Source organism: Callospermophilus lateralis, chromosome 5 (assembly GCF_048772815.1).
Source record: "Callospermophilus lateralis isolate mCalLat2 chromosome 5, mCalLat2.hap1, whole genome shotgun sequence".
Taxonomy (NCBI): domain Eukaryota; kingdom Metazoa; phylum Chordata; class Mammalia; order Rodentia; family Sciuridae; genus Callospermophilus; species Callospermophilus lateralis.
In genome coordinates, this window is record NC_135309.1 from 84,077,343 (window position 1) to 84,093,694 (window position 16,352).

General features: G+C 37.8%; 1 protein-coding gene across 7 annotated transcripts in view; it reads right to left on the reverse strand.

Annotated features, from left to right (window-relative positions):
* The window catches only part of Pam (peptidylglycine alpha-amidating monooxygenase), a 289,187-nt gene extending 286,115 nt beyond the window's left edge, over positions 1 to 3,072 (reverse strand). For all 7 annotated transcript variants that reach the window (XM_076856972.2, XM_076856971.2, XM_076856970.2 and 4 more), the window contains exon 1: positions 2,891 to 3,072. The gene's annotated coding sequence lies outside the window, so the exon portion shown is untranslated. The remainder of the gene's footprint in view (positions 1 to 2,890) is intronic.
* Between the last annotated feature and the right edge of the window lie 13,280 nt (positions 3,073 to 16,352).

Consider the following 16,352-nt stretch of genomic DNA (forward strand, 5'->3'; position numbering starts at 1 on the left):
ATTAGAACCCAAAGAAAATCCTTAACCATATATGATTTAAAAATAGAGAATTTTAATGTGCCCCAGAAGAGACAAAATCACACAGTATAAGGGAAAACCACAGAACTATTTATCAATCAACTGGAATTATAGCCCTACTCCTTCCACTGACTAGCTGTTCAACCTTGGATAAGATAAAGTTCCATAACAGAACAGTATATAGTAGGAGATACTAGATGACTAAAATTTCTCCCAGAAGACCTGAGAGCACCGACACCAACAACTTTATTCACCACCTATTTTTGAGGTTTTTTTTTTTTTAATGCAGTTTTAACAATTAGCTCTTCCCTAAAAGAGTTATAGAGATGAAGAACATTTTGCACATTCTGAAGCTCTCTGGCTCAATATTCAACTATTATACCAAACCATAGTTTCCAGGGAAGTGACAAGAATCTTTAATCTCATTTCACAAATAGGAAAATAAAGGTACTGCACAATAAGGCCAAGTGTAAAGTTATCACTACCTTTCTCAGCCTGCCCCTTAGCCTGCCATGCTTTACTGTGTGTGCTTAATCAAAGCTCTAAAAAGCTCAATGGTACTTAAACCCTAAGAAACTCAACAAAGCCAGTAGTTGGATACATCAGAAATGTCATTGGGTCATGTGAAATACAACCTAGCTGGGAAGGAAAGAATCCTGGTCTATCTTTTCCAGATGGAATTCTTGTTCATCTTTTGCCCTAAGCCAAAAAAAAAAAAAAAAAAAAAAAGGTGGGTAAAAGAAAACTTTCACTATTGTGTCTTAATTTTTTTTAGGTCAAACTTCCAGAGTCAACTCAATAATCATCAGGCATATAAGTGTTCGAATTCCAGCCAATTAACAATTTTATTAAGGAAAAAAGGAAAGGGGGGATAAAATAAACAAACATTTTACAAGTAACCTCTGAATACTTTTCTAGGTATTAAAATTTCCTTTCCCAAAAAGCTAAGGAAAAATTGCATGTGAGTCCCATGAAGTTATTGACTTGCTTAGTAAATTTAGGATTGAAATTACTACAACATTTAATATTTGATGACCATAGAATACATGTATAGGATGCTTTTCGAAGCTTGCATTCTAAAAAAGAGGAGTTCATTTCATTTCCAAGTATACTTTATTTGATGAAGTAGAAGCATTTGAAATTTTATTCTAGAAAATACCTCCCATATATTATTAATAAGTGGCTGGGACTGTAGCTCAGTGACAGAGTGGTAGAAAAAAGAAAGCATCTCCTTAGGAAATCTGATATTTGCTCCAGTCTACCAAGCAGATTCATCAAATTATGATCTGAAAGTGCCTTATATAATGCATTCTTAGCATTGTGTTTGCCACATTGTTATTAGAATATGTTTGATTTTCACATAAAATATAAAACAATATGTCTGCAATTTAGATTGGAAGGCCCTTTAGGGCAAGGATCACATTCCATTAATTTTCTATCTTAAAGCACACAGCAAAGTGTATTGCACAATATAGGAACTCATGAAGTTGTTTATTAAATTAGAAATACATAAACAAAAGGACTTGGTCATTTGATACCAAGTTTAAAGATGATATTCTTAGGCCATTTACTTGCTTGTTTTGTGGAAGTAAAAAGGCACTAACAATGTTTCTTGTGCCTGTGATTAACAGAAGCTGGACACATGATACATCACAAGTAGTTTTAACTGTCTTAAATCATTTTATGAAAATGAAGGTCTCTTTCCAGAATTATGAACACTGACAGTAAATTTAAGTTTGAATCTAAGACACAAAAGACATTATAAAGAATAGAAAGCATCTGAAGAGAAGTTCTGATTTCCAAGGACTAAGACCAATAAGATCTTCCTGCTATTTAAATTTCCATGACCATATTGGTATAAGATATAAGGTCCTTAGCTTCGTAAGTAGGGGGTTTGGTGAGAAAGAGACGATTTTAAATAAGAACCCTAAAGATAAACTGGAGGAACACCTGTCTTTTAGCTCAACAGAGGTACTGACCAAAACATCTAGAGAAGCAATCTCATCTCAGCTAAATGATCCGAACTCAGAATTAGGACAGCATCGGCCAGCATGCAGTTTCAGCAGACAAAAGACTTTGGCTCAAAAACCATATAACATCCCTAAATTGTCCCACTGAATCTTCACAAGGGCCCTCAGGGGCAGGCAGATGCGCATGTTGCAGATGACAACACTTAAGTTCTGATATATAGGGTCACAGGCCACTCAGATGGAAGATAACTGAAGCCAGTCTTAACTAGTATCTGAACTGGCGGATACTTTCCATTCTGCCTCCAGGACTGCCCTTCTCCGTAATTACAATTACTCTTAAGGCTGGAGGAACCGCAGGAAGAGCAGAGGGGGGCGGGCACAGCAACGGGAAGGACAGGGAATTTCCACGCTTCCCGGCACTCGCTGGTACACCAGCACCCCCAGGTCGCTTCTCCACTCGGCTGCTCTCCACCTGCGCGACGGCCTGTTTGCTCCAAACTAGTCTCAAGGGCGGGCCAGGGAGACTGGGGGCTTTCCCGCCGTCCCGGAGAGTTGTTCAAATTGGGGGTAGAATAGGCACAGGGTGAGGACACTAGGAGAAGTGAGAAGGTAAGAAGGACAGTAGGGGAGGGGGATCCCTCAAACATTGGCCAGGGAACCAGCGGTGCTGACGGATGGTCAGAGAGGGGTTGGGGGAATGCGTGGAGGTTCGGTCGACACTGGATCCCCCGACCCGGGAGCCTGGAGGAAATCGACTACAGTCTCGGGCGCCAGGAGGCGGAGGCAACTGAAGCAGCAGGATGTTCGTCCCGGGCCCAGCATCTGCCCAACTTCCCGCACCCCGTTCCGCGCCCCCACCCTCATCCTCTCCCTGTCCGCCCCGAGGCGGCGGCGGCACCAACCTGCGCGACCGCGGGCTCGGTGCGGGACGGAAGCCGGAGCCGGCGGGCGGAGTTAGTTGGAGGCTCCGGGTCCCTGGGCGGGGACAGCTGAGCACGCGGCGACGACCGCGGCGGTGGCGGGCGCTCCCTCCTCCCGGCGCGCGCGGGGCCCACCCCGGCCCGCAGCTCGCCCTCGACTCCGGGGCAGCTCCCGGTCCCTCCCCCGGGGCGGCTCCGGTCCCGCCCCGCGCCCGCCGCTCAGCTCCGCCTCTGCCCCTTGCGCTCGGGCCCGAGGGCTGGGGAACAGCCCATCGGAGTCTCCCCGCGTCTCGCGCAGCTTCCCGGGGAGCCGGCTGCCCTAGGTGTTTGGACTCACACGCGCTGGAGATGGCCAGGAGCTGGAACTCTCGCCCCATGGCCCCGGGGAAAAGAGTGAAGGCCCAACCTGAAAGTCTCTCTTTGACCCGCCCGAGTCCACTGTCCCAAAAAGCAGCCCTGTGAGGTAGCCACGTCAGCTGCCAGGAGAGAGGCCGAGGAAAATGTCCGGCTCTCCCTCCGCTCTGCTCCGGGTCAGGAGGACGTTTCCCGAGGGAACGAAGGACCTGCCCACGGGCTCTGGCTCTGAACTGGGCTCTGCCAAAGAGTACGCGAAACTGGCATATCGGAGGCGGGTTTGAACCTCAGAAGCGATGCATTTTCTATACACACCACCTCCTATAGCTCGTCCCCGGATTCAGGCCACCTTGCTTAGATCTGCGCAGTGCTTCCCTGCCAGTACCACAGGGCTGGGAGGACGGAGGTGCTTTCCTAGCCTGGCTTTCCACCTCCTTTGCACATTTCCTTTTGGAAACCTTAACCCTGAAAAGCCCCCAGCTTGCACACAACATCCCCTCTATCCCTAAACTGGGAGCAAGGAAACCAGGCCAACTCCAATCCGCTGCAGGAATCTAGGGAGTGGGGAGTTCCAGAGCTAAGGTTTTATACCTTAGGGACTTCATAGTGTGTGTTATTGACAACAACCCCCCCCCCGCGCCCCCCAAATTGATTTGCATTAAATTGCGAGCAGGTTTGTCTCTGCCCTTCTGCAGGCAGGTAACTGTTTGAGTATTCACTGATCCTCTTCCTTCCCCAGTGCCAGCCTCTTCTCTTTCTCCCAGAGTTTTATTCCTTCTTTCCCCAAGTTCTCCCATGCCAGCTGCATGCTGCGCCAGTTCAGAGCCAGGCCAGGCTGGGGGAGGCTGGGAAAAGGGACTCTGAAGAAGATGAAGACGAAGCCAGTGGATGGAGAGAAGCAAGCAAAGTGCCAACTTAAACAGGATAGCCAGGGGAGTGAAGTCTGTTCCTTAAACCATGCTAAAGTTCCAGGAAAGAAACATATCTCCATTAGGAAACCACCCATTCTTACAGTGAAAAATCTGGACTGCCTCCCAACAGAAACTCCAGGAGCAATGCAGAGACAAGGATAAACCAGTGGGTCCTATAGAATAGGTCTCCTGTAGCTCTACTTCTCAACCTAAATTCCAAGGCAGGTTGACCACCCCAGGCTTACAGCCAGCAAAGAGAAATTCATTCTGGAAACTGAAGGTCAGGTAGGCTGCAAGAAGACAGAGCTGGGTCAGTTACCCGCCCCTCAGGACTGTTCTTCAGCTTTAGGCATCTCCTAGATCATTTGATCCTTCCCCCTGGTCTGAATTAGAAAGGGAAAAAAAAAAAAATTGAGAGTCTCCTTTCAATCTGAAACTATGGGTTAATCACTAAGAGTATGCACCGTTAATAATTTTTGTATGCCTCTATCTCCTAATAAAAAATTAAGTTATTTTTTGGTGACAGGATATAATATGCATGGGTAGAAGTCCTTTGCTGTTGATTTGCTGCTTTTCAAGTTAAATTCAGTACATTTTGATTTCAAGATAATTTTCTTATTCAATGGTGATTGCATTTTTAAATGTGGGAGAGAAGCTAGAATAAAACTTCTAAATGTAAGATGATGGTTACCATCTCTCATACTTTCAAGTCTTGGTGGACACAGCCAAAGTTTTGGCAGAGAACCAATCCTGTGCCTAATGAAGCTGTTCCTGAGCTCAGAGCCTGGGAGTTACAACCTCAGGGCATTTCAGTCTGTGCACAGGCCTGACACAAACATGAATTAGCATCCACTTTGGGTGAGAAGTTACCTTTCCCCATGTTCTCAGGGTTCTACCCACTTGAGATAGCCTCTGACTCTAAAAGTGTCATTACAGAAGCAATGCTTAGTGTCCCAGTTTTACTTTCAAAAAGAGTACATCCAACTTAATTGTAAACTTTCTTTTTCTTCCCTTATTTCCTCTAATGCTAAAAAGGCTAGGACACTGAAAGTTCAAGAGGCCGGAAGAGGCTGGCCTGAACAAAGTTTCTCATTCTTTTATTAAAAGGAAAATCATCCCTGAAAAGGAAATAATTAAACTTAGATCCTTTCTGAATATAATAATCTCTGCATATAAATTAATTTTATATTAATGGTATGTATAGTGTCATTGCAAAAACTATTCAGTCAGCTCATGTGGATAAAAGGTCCATTTTTCCTGTGAAAAATTCTTGCAGCTATAAAAAATGAGAGGGTTTATTTACAGGTAACAATACTGGTCTTAGGCAGTGTTTCAAAGTACATGGAAATGTACACTCATTCCTCCATAAAACCTTCCTTTTTTTGTTTTTTTTTTTTGTTTTTTTTTCCTGGTGCTGGAGATTGAACTGAGGGGCAGTGAGCTACATCTCCAGTCTTTTTATTTTTATTTTGATAAAGGGCCTTGATTAAGTTGCTGAGGATCTTGCTAAGTTGCTGAGGATGACCTCAAACTTGTGATCCTCCTGCCTCAGTCCTTCAAGTCACTAGGATTACAAACATGCACCACCATGCCCAGCTCTGCTTTTTATTTTTGGTTGTTTGTTTGTTTTGTTTTCCAGTTGGAAAGTGTTTTCCAATTTGCCCACTCAGGTCTCCAACCCCTTCTATCTCAAACAAAACCTTTAGGAACCTCAGATGCTATCCTTTCCTAGTGTTTGAAAAGAGTGACATTTCAAGCAGAATAGAGACAGTAGAGGAAGATTCATGAAGACTCTTTTCTGTATCCCTTACTTTTACACCTTTCTGATAACCATGTCATTCATTGTAAAGATGGATCCAATGTCAGAACCTTATGCTAGACAACTTGAGAAATTCTCAGGTACATAGTCTCTTCTGAAAAGAATTAAAAGTGAGTCCTTCCTCATTCTACAGCATTTCAAACACGATTTAAGAGTCTCCAACCATGATTAAGAACATTAGGTTATACTGATATAGTAAAATAAGCTTCAAATTGAGTCCAATAGTCAGATTTGCTTATGCATATTCAGAATGACAAAAAAAAATATTAATTTCAATTTACAAGTCATCAAAAATTACCTTGTGGGCCACATAATGAATAGCCCTATGTTAAAGTAATGCATGTTTGTTCTTTCATAAGTAAATTTTCCTCTGAAATACAGACATCTGTCATGGAGTCAATTATCTTGCACAGCATGTGGTATAAAAGCACATAAAGGAAATAATATACTACATTGCTTATTTGAAAGTGATCAGGAATATGCACCTCCATGCTGGCATGTCTTTAATTTCATGGTGTTAAGAAAAAACTATAGGAGTACGAAATAGCAAACCTTTCCTACTGGAGTACTAATTCAATTACCTATCATGATGTATGTAGGAGAAAAAAAAATTCCTCATTAACTGGCAGAAACACTATGGAACTATTCTCGTCTTACTCTACTAACCCCTGTAGCGAGAATGTGAACATGGAGTTTCCTTTGAAAACAAAGGGATCACCACATTCTGATCAGCTCCAGGGGTGTTCCAGAAGAACAAAGCTAGAAATGGTATTCGAAGGACATAAATTATCATTTAAATGAGGCTAGACTCTTATGAAATTTAGGCATCAAACATCTCAAGATTTGAAAAGTGCAATAAGAGATATTTAGTCCAAGTCAAACTTCCTTGATATAATGCAAATGTGAAAACTTTTTCTCTCTTTTCTCAGGCAAATTCCGCTCTCCCCTCTCTCACTGCATGATGCACATGTAAATAAAATGCCAGAATATTCTGTAGAAAACTCTGCCAGATTAAGTACACAACGCTTTCTTGAATACCTCATAATACTTTCTCTTGTGACACTTTTAAATAGCCTTGAAAAAAAATGTTAAGGGGAATATTTAATAGCTTCCCAGAGAGTAGAAGGTATTATCATTATGGTACAAAGGGCATCATTCATTTTTAATTCTCTGCTCCACAGGTGTTCCCTGCACAGGCTGGGTTGACACTGAGAGAGTCTAATTATGATTCATATATCCCACATTCCCCAGGAACTAGTCCCTCTAATTTCACACAATGCCATTATTGAGAGGAGAAAAATAAGTTTCAGTCCTAGTAGCTAGACATACTGATTCTCAATCTTGTCCACACATTAGAATCACCTAGGGAGTTTTAAAAATCTTGTTGTCTCAGTTCTGCCTCAGATCAAATAAGCAAAAATCTCTGGGGGTGGAGCCTGAGGATAGGTATTTATGTAATTCCCAAGTGGTTTTTATGTGTAGTGAGGCCAAGAACTGGTAAAGTTAACACTTAGCAAATAAAAATAAAATCATTCTACATAAAAGATAATATTTAATGTTAATTGGTCTACAGACTAGATGCAGTTCTTTGCTTTTTTTAAATCAAAAAGATGTTAATTTATTTTGATAAGTTTTCCCTACCATGTCAAATTCTCTCTACCTACTTTAGGTATCTGGCTATGATAGCAAGACTAGTTCAGAATAAAAATTCATGACCTAAATTTGGTGGGTTTGTGACTGGAATCAAAGCCATATATCACTGAAGAAAAACAAACTTGGGGAAATTAAATCTTATAAGTCTCACAAGTAATCCCCTTGAGCTATTAAGGCTATTATCTAATTTAGCAGTTAAAAACAGATACATGCTTATAATTAATTCTTTCTACAAAGTCCAAGTTTAGAAACAAAATAATTATAAGGAAAACCAGGGCCATCAATTATATGTAGATTCATCACTAATAAAGAGCAAAATATTTGATTCTAAAAAATAAGTGTTAAAATACTGCTGACAGTGTTATATGAATAGCTAATCTGTTCAGTGCTTATCAAATAGAAATAATCTAACTCCAAAGAGATATATAATCATTTAGATACAATATCATAATATAAGAAACACTAGGTTTTCCTACACAATTTAGTATGATGGAATGATGAAATAAGGTGGAATCAGGAGATACAGGGAGAAAATTAGTTGATAAGAAATATATATACAGTAGACCCTATTCATCCATGAGGGATATGTTCCAAGATTCCCAGTGAATGCCAGAAACTACTGTTATAGTTCTTAACCCTATGAATACTGATATTTTTTCAATACACATATGTGCCTATAATAAAGTTCAATTTATAAACTAGTAAGAGATTCTAATAATAAAATAGAATAATTCTAACAATATATCCTAATAAATGTTATTTAAAGTTTAAAAAGTATTTATTTCTGGAATTTTTTATTAATGATTATAAGACTATGGTTAACTGTGGATAATTGAAACCATGAAGGTAAAAACACAGTTAAGAAGGACTATTGTATTGGAGAAGTCTATTAAGCTAATATTATTTGGATAGTGGAGATTGCAAGGTCAAATAAAGACTATGTGAATACTGCTTCTTTCCACTGCCTGATTTGGAAAGATTGGTGTGATAATGATGGGGGCTAAAATAGCCAGTGATTCACAAGAAGTTTCTGGAAATTGATGTCTCTGACACTGCTTCATAAGTTTGATTTTTGTTTTTGTTTCTGTTTTCATAAGAAGTTTATACTGAGGTTGGCAAAGTAGCTCAGTGGTAGAGCACTTGCCTAGCTTGCTCAGGGACCTAAATTTCATCCCCAGACCCATCCCCCAAGAAAAAAAAAAGAAAGAAAGAAAGAAAGAGACCTCATGTAATGGCACACTCCTGTAATCCCAGAGGCTCAGGAGGCTGAGACAGGAGCATTGCAAGTTCAAAGCCAGCCTCAGCAAAAGTAAGGTGCTAAGAAACTCAGTGAGACCCTATCTCTAAATAAAATTCCAAATAGGGCTGGGGATGTGGCTCATTGGTTGAGTGCCCCAGTAGTTAAATCTCCAGTACCAAAACAAAACAAAACAAAACAAGAAAATTAATTCCCCACCAGATGGACTAATTTAATTTCCTAACAAAGTTCAAAGGGAATCACACATATTTTTCCAGTGAAAGATATGTATCAAAAGTTATTACATGTAAATCATATTGAAGGACTGATAAATTCTTTAAAATATTTGCATGAATAATCTCAATTTTATCAAACTATGAAAAATACATTATACATTTCTGGATTTTCCAAAGTATTTATTATTGGAGAAAAGATCAATATTATTTTTAAAAGACATAATCCTCCTCCTTTGTCATAACATTTTGTATCTTCTCAGTAATCAAAGTATATTTGCTACATAAATAGTTTTCTTTGTTAACATATTTGTATTCTTTTTTTCATTTTGCAGCTGTAGATTTGTGTCTCTATTTTAGGTTCTTAGTGATAAGGCATTAGAGATTTGGTCTGAACAAGAAAAATCCCCAGATGTACAAAAAATGACAGATTTTTCAGTCATATTTAGCAGAAAAAGAAAATCACATAAGAATATTGAAAGTCTTTTTATCATAAATAGAAAAGGGTTTTCAAAATAGCACATAAGAAATCACAATATATAATCCTGATTATTGTGTATTTATTGCTAATTAGCTGTGTGCTAGCATTTCTCTCTGAGTCTCAGATTTTCTATAACACAGGGAGGGGTTGGCCTACAGGACTCCAAGTTTCCTTCCACAAGAAATAATTATATGAGAAAAAATAATGCAAAATTAATGTAAGGAAGTGCTTTGAGAATCAAGCTAAGACCCATGTTTCTAAAACATTGATGGCTGCAAGACCCAGCTATTTTTAAAAGCCTGACTTTTCTTGATGCTTCAACAACCAAGCACTATGCTATTTTCATTTGTAGGATGCTATTTTGCTGTGGGAAGGTACTGGTGGAAGTTTTACTCTCCTAAAGACCAGTACCTCCTCAGGACAGGAGACCTGAGGTATTTAGGATGCCTGAGCACCTGAAACAGGTATGAAGGGATTGCTTGAAGCATACTCTGGCCATACTCTGACAGCTAGGTTGGTCTTTGCAGCAGAGAAATAAAGGAAAGATAGTCAAAGGGGAATCATTGTATAAGGGTATAAGTAAAAAACAAAAATAAAACAGCAAAGAGAAATAATTAATATCTAAGTTTAGGTTTGTCTGCCTGCATTGTGTTTATTTTCTCAATCACATAACCTGGTATTTGCTGAACTTTAGAGAATGAAGAGAAAGGTATGGGTCTGTGCTTAGGGAGGAGCTGTGAGAACCATTCACTGCTTGTGATAGCGGGAAAAGATGATAAGTGATCTGCAGAAAAGCCTGGGGTAGCAGTGCAGAGTGGGAGAGAGGAGAAATTCTGGAACTGACTTGTGCAACATGTCATGATCCTTGAATTGACAGGGAAGTAGAACCTAGTAAAAAGCAGACCTAGATGGCCTCTATCAATCTTACTAGGTGGGAAATTGGATTAATGTTTGAGTGTTAGAGGGAAGGCATCTAAGTGTAAGACTATTGAGAACTTTGGGGTTGCAGAAGATTTCCTATTTTTTGAATGAGTACTATGTTTATGTTGAATCTATATTTGTGTATGCCCCTCATTTATCTTTCTCTCATCCTAGAAAAAGACATATGAAAGTGCAAGAAAAAAAATAGTTTGTTCTAAGGTGCCAAGTTTGTGCAATTGGTTAAGGTAACAGTGGAAAAGAAATAAGTCCACTAAATCTAGTATTAGAACTAAGATCTATGCCTCTCTGCCTTTGACTGTCAGCACCTTGTACAGGATTAACATTGGTCTGTGCACAGTTAACAATGAATGAGAAAAGAAAGTAAAAAAAGAAGACAGCAGAGAGGGAGGGATATTGCAAATCTTCAATTTCCATGATTATTTTTAGAAAAGTGAAAGAGAAATTCTGTAGTCAAGGAATCAACAATAGCTCTGAATGGAATTGCTAGAAAAGAATAGGAATGGAGCAGAAGGTCAACATGTTTGGAGAGCCTTATTGCATTCTACTTCTAAATAGATGAAAACATTGCTGGCTTGCATACTGTTCATGCTTCTACCCTACATAAGCTCACTCGCTCCTTCCTTCCTTCCTTCCTTCCTTCCTTCCTTCCTTCCTTCCTTCCTTCCTTCCTTTTTATAAAAAAAAAAAGTTTAGGAAAAAGACTTTAAGAATTGTTCTTTCATAACAAATCTAAGTAATAATACTAGAGCATTATTGATTCAAATGTTCTTCCTCTGCTCTAGTATTGATAGCATAAAAGTGCTTTGTCATCTAACTCAAATGTCTACTAAATGCATCTCTTCACCCATGTATTTCCTTACCTGTCCACTATCATTACTTTAGATCAAGTTGTTATTTATTTTAAAACTTTTAAAATTATGAGATATATTACAATCACCAAAAGGTATATAAAAGTACCTATACTGCCAAATAATAACAAAGTAAACTCATATAAACCCATTTTGGTATGAGACAGTTTATTGCCAGAACCACAGAAAGTTTCCATGTGTCACTTCTCAATGGTACACTCCCCCTTTCCCCAGAGTTAAATAACATTTGGACTCTTGTCATTTCCTTACTATTCCATATAGATTTTCTACATTCAAATGCATTCCCAAACAAAATGTAGTTGTTTTATATATTTTTGAAATTCATAGAAATGAAATAATCATGCTATGAAAATATCTCACAACAAATCTTACATATGTACAAAACACATATAATCAGCATAAAAATATGAGAAATTCTCTTATGAATTTTCTTTCCAGTCAACAGTATGTTTTTACGGTTCTTAGATGTTGATGTAGCTATTATTCTCTCATTGTCATTGCTATGTATGGATATACTTACAATGTCTTTTTTTTCTTTTCTTAATAAATATTTGAGTAGTTTCCAGGTTTAAACTAGTACAAATCATGCTGAAACAAACATTCATATACATGTCTTCCGATGCACATGTGAAGAGTTTCTTTAGAGAGTATATCAAAGGAATAAAATTGTTGGGCCATGAACTATGTGCCTGTGCAGTTTTACCAGGTAATGTCAAGTTCTCTTCTGAAATGGATTCACTAATTTCATCCTTACTAGTTTTCTAATTAAAAAGACTCCTTCCTAATTGGTATTTCTTCCTTCAGTTTTCATCCAAATAAGTCTGTCCTGCCCACTAGCATTATTCTGGTTTTCCTAAAGTGCTGCTTTCAGCCTTTGTTTTCCTCACAATCTAAATCCAATTTTACTAAGAATTTTACAAAGAACGTACTATAGCAACCTATTGTCTACATCAACCAATTTAAACTCTTGACATGTTTTCCACTGTCTTCATATACATTACTTCTCAAAAACTCAGGGCTAAATAAACTGATCATTGAAGTCTCTTATCAGTAATCCATGTTCGTTTTTGCCTTTGAAATTTTGTTCCCCAACCTCCTCATCATGCCTAAAATCCATTCTTTCTCTCTGCATCTAAGCATTACTCAAACTTCAACGTCTCATTGATACCCTCCTTTTCTGTGAAACTTTCCCTGATATTTCATTTATATTCCTGAAGTCTTCCAACTCTGAGTATAGTGTTCAGTCATCCATCAAAACACAACTTGGGAGTTCATATTATGTGAATCTATGATGTATGCAAAGAGAAAAGATGAGGGTCCAAAGAGAGGAGCTTGCTTTCTGGAAAGTATGCTCATCAATTATGCAACTTTCTGCTCATAGAGATTTGTGATTGGTGTCTAAAGAGGGAATCAAGTGTTATCTGGTAGCTTGGATCTGTTCCTCACTACTGCTCCTGCAAATGTTTTTCAATGAGTCCATGACTTGCCAGAAGAGATTTGGCATAATGAGCCAGCCCTCCACGTTCTGATCTCAACCTCTCTCTCCTCCTTTATTTCCCACAGGGACCAACAGAACTGTTTGTTCTAATCTTACCTTACAAGGTCCTCCCTATCTTACAAACTTATCTTCCTGCATGTTTCCAAGAATACGTGGGCACCTTCGGCTAAATAGGAGACTTCAATACCTCATCCTGCTGAGGCTAAGAGCTCTTCATCTTTGGAAGCCTTTCTAACCATCTCAACTTGCTGTGATCCTCTTCTCTTATAGAATTTTTGGTGCTTCATTTACATTTCTTTTTATAGTTAGCTAACTTTTAATGTGTAAATATCAAAATCAGGAACCTGAATTAAACTCAGTCTTTCTCAGAAATTTGTACAGTGATTTGATTTAAAGAGTAGCTTTGGATTGACAGATGCCAAGTGCTGTTAAAATAACTCTGATTTTGATTTCTATTTTGGTTTTATAGTTGTCAGGTTCATTTTGCATTCAAAGAAGATGACGTTTCCTATGCTGGATTTATTTATATCAGCAGGGTTTATGCTTGAATTCTTAACTGGAATATCATTTTTGTGATGGATATTTTTATTTTGTTTAGTTTTTTTCCAGTCTACCAACTTTAAATGCTGACTGAAAACCAGTATTTGGGACATGACAGACCTACGGATGATGCCAATCTTCTGTGTGTATTCATCATAGGAATACCTGGCATCTGTGATATATCAATATAATATAGGTCCCTTAATTTTCACTTAATCTTTAAGCTCTTTGCACATTTTCTATTGGTGTGTGTGTGTGTGTGTGTGTGTGTGTGTACGTGCACACACATGTTAGACCTAAGAAAGACCTGCTCCTAATACAGAGCAGTTTGACCTGAGATTATTAAAAAATTGTATCTTAGTTTTTGAATCTTAGCATTTTTTGATGCATAATTTCACTTTTAAGTCTGGTCTCATTTAAATGCTAATGTCTGTTTTCATGCGGCCAGTTTCTTGTTCTCCTCTATATACCCTCAGAGCTGATCTGAGTGTGGAGATTCCCTTCACTTCAAAGGAAACTTCACGCTTGGATCTTCTCCACAGGGGTGCTCTAAGACAAGAAACATCCCTATAGCCTTTTTTCTCTCTGCATTTGTGAGAAATGCAAAACAAAAATAGAGATTTCCCAATGCATTTAACATTTTAAGTAATTGAATCAGTCCTATATACTGGAGCATTTGTACACTATTGCTAGTTCATAATCATAAAGAGCTTTTTAATGCTGAGACATTAAAAGTATGTTGGTATGGTAGAATGTTACAGTGCACCTATTACTTTCAAACAAACAGTATTTTTATGTTATTACTCTCATGTGCATGTGTTGGGAATGGTCTCATGCTGTGGGAGTAATTGAGTACATAAAGGTAGACATATTTTACATGCAAAAATATTTTCAAATGAGGACAAAATGTATTACTTTAATGTAGCTATTAAATGTTCAATAAGGTATTTTTTCTGTGGTCTGTAAATTGAAATTAATCCTTTTTTCATTTGTTATCTGGATTTTAAAATGTCTTTTTTTCAGTTTTAATTGGGAGACTTAGAATATGCATAATTTGGAGCTTATCCATTTGGAGATAGGAAATGATTGTTTACATTTCTAATATTCTTTGTTCTCAAAAAATGTTCTCATTTTCCTTTATTTTTAATATTCATAATTGAGAAAATTTGTCTTTTCAAATATTTATATGCCTTAAGATGTCTTAAATATAACCAATGTAATTCAAATTGAAAAATCAGCATAACTATCAGTTGATTTTTTTCTTACAATTTGTAAAACATTTTCACATGCATTACTTCAATAAAACAAATTCTTTGATATGAAATTAATTTATATATGAGGGAACTAAGAATTAGATAAATTAGAAATTCACTCTGGAACTTAGCAGAGCTAGAAAAGGGTAGAATTGGGATTTCAACCTCAATTTTGTTCCTTTGAACCCCAACTTTTCTTTCTACTGGGGATTTATTTCTAGGGTACTTTACCACTGAGCTACATCTCCAGTCCTTCTTTCTCTTCTCTCTCTCTCTCTCTCTCTCTCTCTCTCTCTCTCTCTCTCTCTGTTTTTGTTTTTGTTTTTGTTTTTTTGGTTTTTGCTTTTGGTTACTGGGGATTAAACCCAGGAGTGCTTAACCACAGAGCCACATCCCCAGCCCCATTTAAAATATTTTATTAGAAACAAAGTCTCACTGAATTGCTAAGTGCCTCACTAAGTTGCTGAGACAGGCTTTGAACTCACAATCCTCCTGCCTCAGCTCCCCAAACCGCTGGGATTACAGGTATGACCACTGACCCTGCTATTTGTTTTGAGACAGGGCCTTCCTAAATTGTTGAGACTGACTTTGAACTTGCAATCCTCTCACCTCAGTCTCCCTAGGTGCTGGGATTACAGGCATGTGTCACCATGCCTGGCTTGAACCCCCATCTCTTTGGACTGTCCACTTCTGCCTGTGAATGGAATATATGTTATTCAAGGTGGAAGGTACTGAATTTTGCTTTTCATTCTAATAGCTACATCATGTGACTGACTCTCTTTCCCTATGTTTTAGGTGAAGAAGTCTCCTGTTTTATAACAAAAAGTATAGTAAAGAATAAGACCTAATGAACAGAGTTTGATCTACTGATATTACTGTAATAAAAATAAAGATAATCATAATAACTATATTAAACATTGTGATAATAATACTAAAGGAATATTGTCACAGGAATTTTTCCCCAAAATAATCTTAAAAGATTTTTATACACTAATGATAAAATCCATAATATGTTACAAATTTGTCATCTTTCTCATCTTAGAAAAAAGTCATACCATCTTCCTTTGGACTTACATGAAAGGTGTCTGTAAAAAGGAATATGTGATTTCTGGAATGCCTTATGAATATCTCTACTTTGTATATATATTATGCTTACTCATTTTTTTGCATCTGACTTTATGTATTAGACCTCAAACAAGAACAGTTTTTTCAATAATTTGAAGTCAATTAATTAATTTATGGATAAATTATTGTCTTTGTATGTTTCTCAAGTGGTAAAGAAATTTCATATATAACAAAGCATCCACTAAGTTCATTCATTCATTCTTTTTTTATTCAACAAATATTTACTGAACACCAACCATGTGCCAATCACTATTCTATGAGCTCAGAAACACGAACTGAACTGAAGAAGCAAAAGGTATTTTCTAACAAAACAGTGGCTGTCAAAATGAGGTCCCTATGACACTATGGGTCTATTATACACTTTTAGGGGTCCATGAACTCAAAACCCTTTAATAATAATGTTAAGACACTGCTTAACCTTTTTTATGTGTTGTCATTTCAATGATGATGCAAAAGAAATGATGAATAAAACTGCTGGTGCCTTAACATGAATCAAGTCAGAGCATCAAACTGGGTTAATAATTATGGT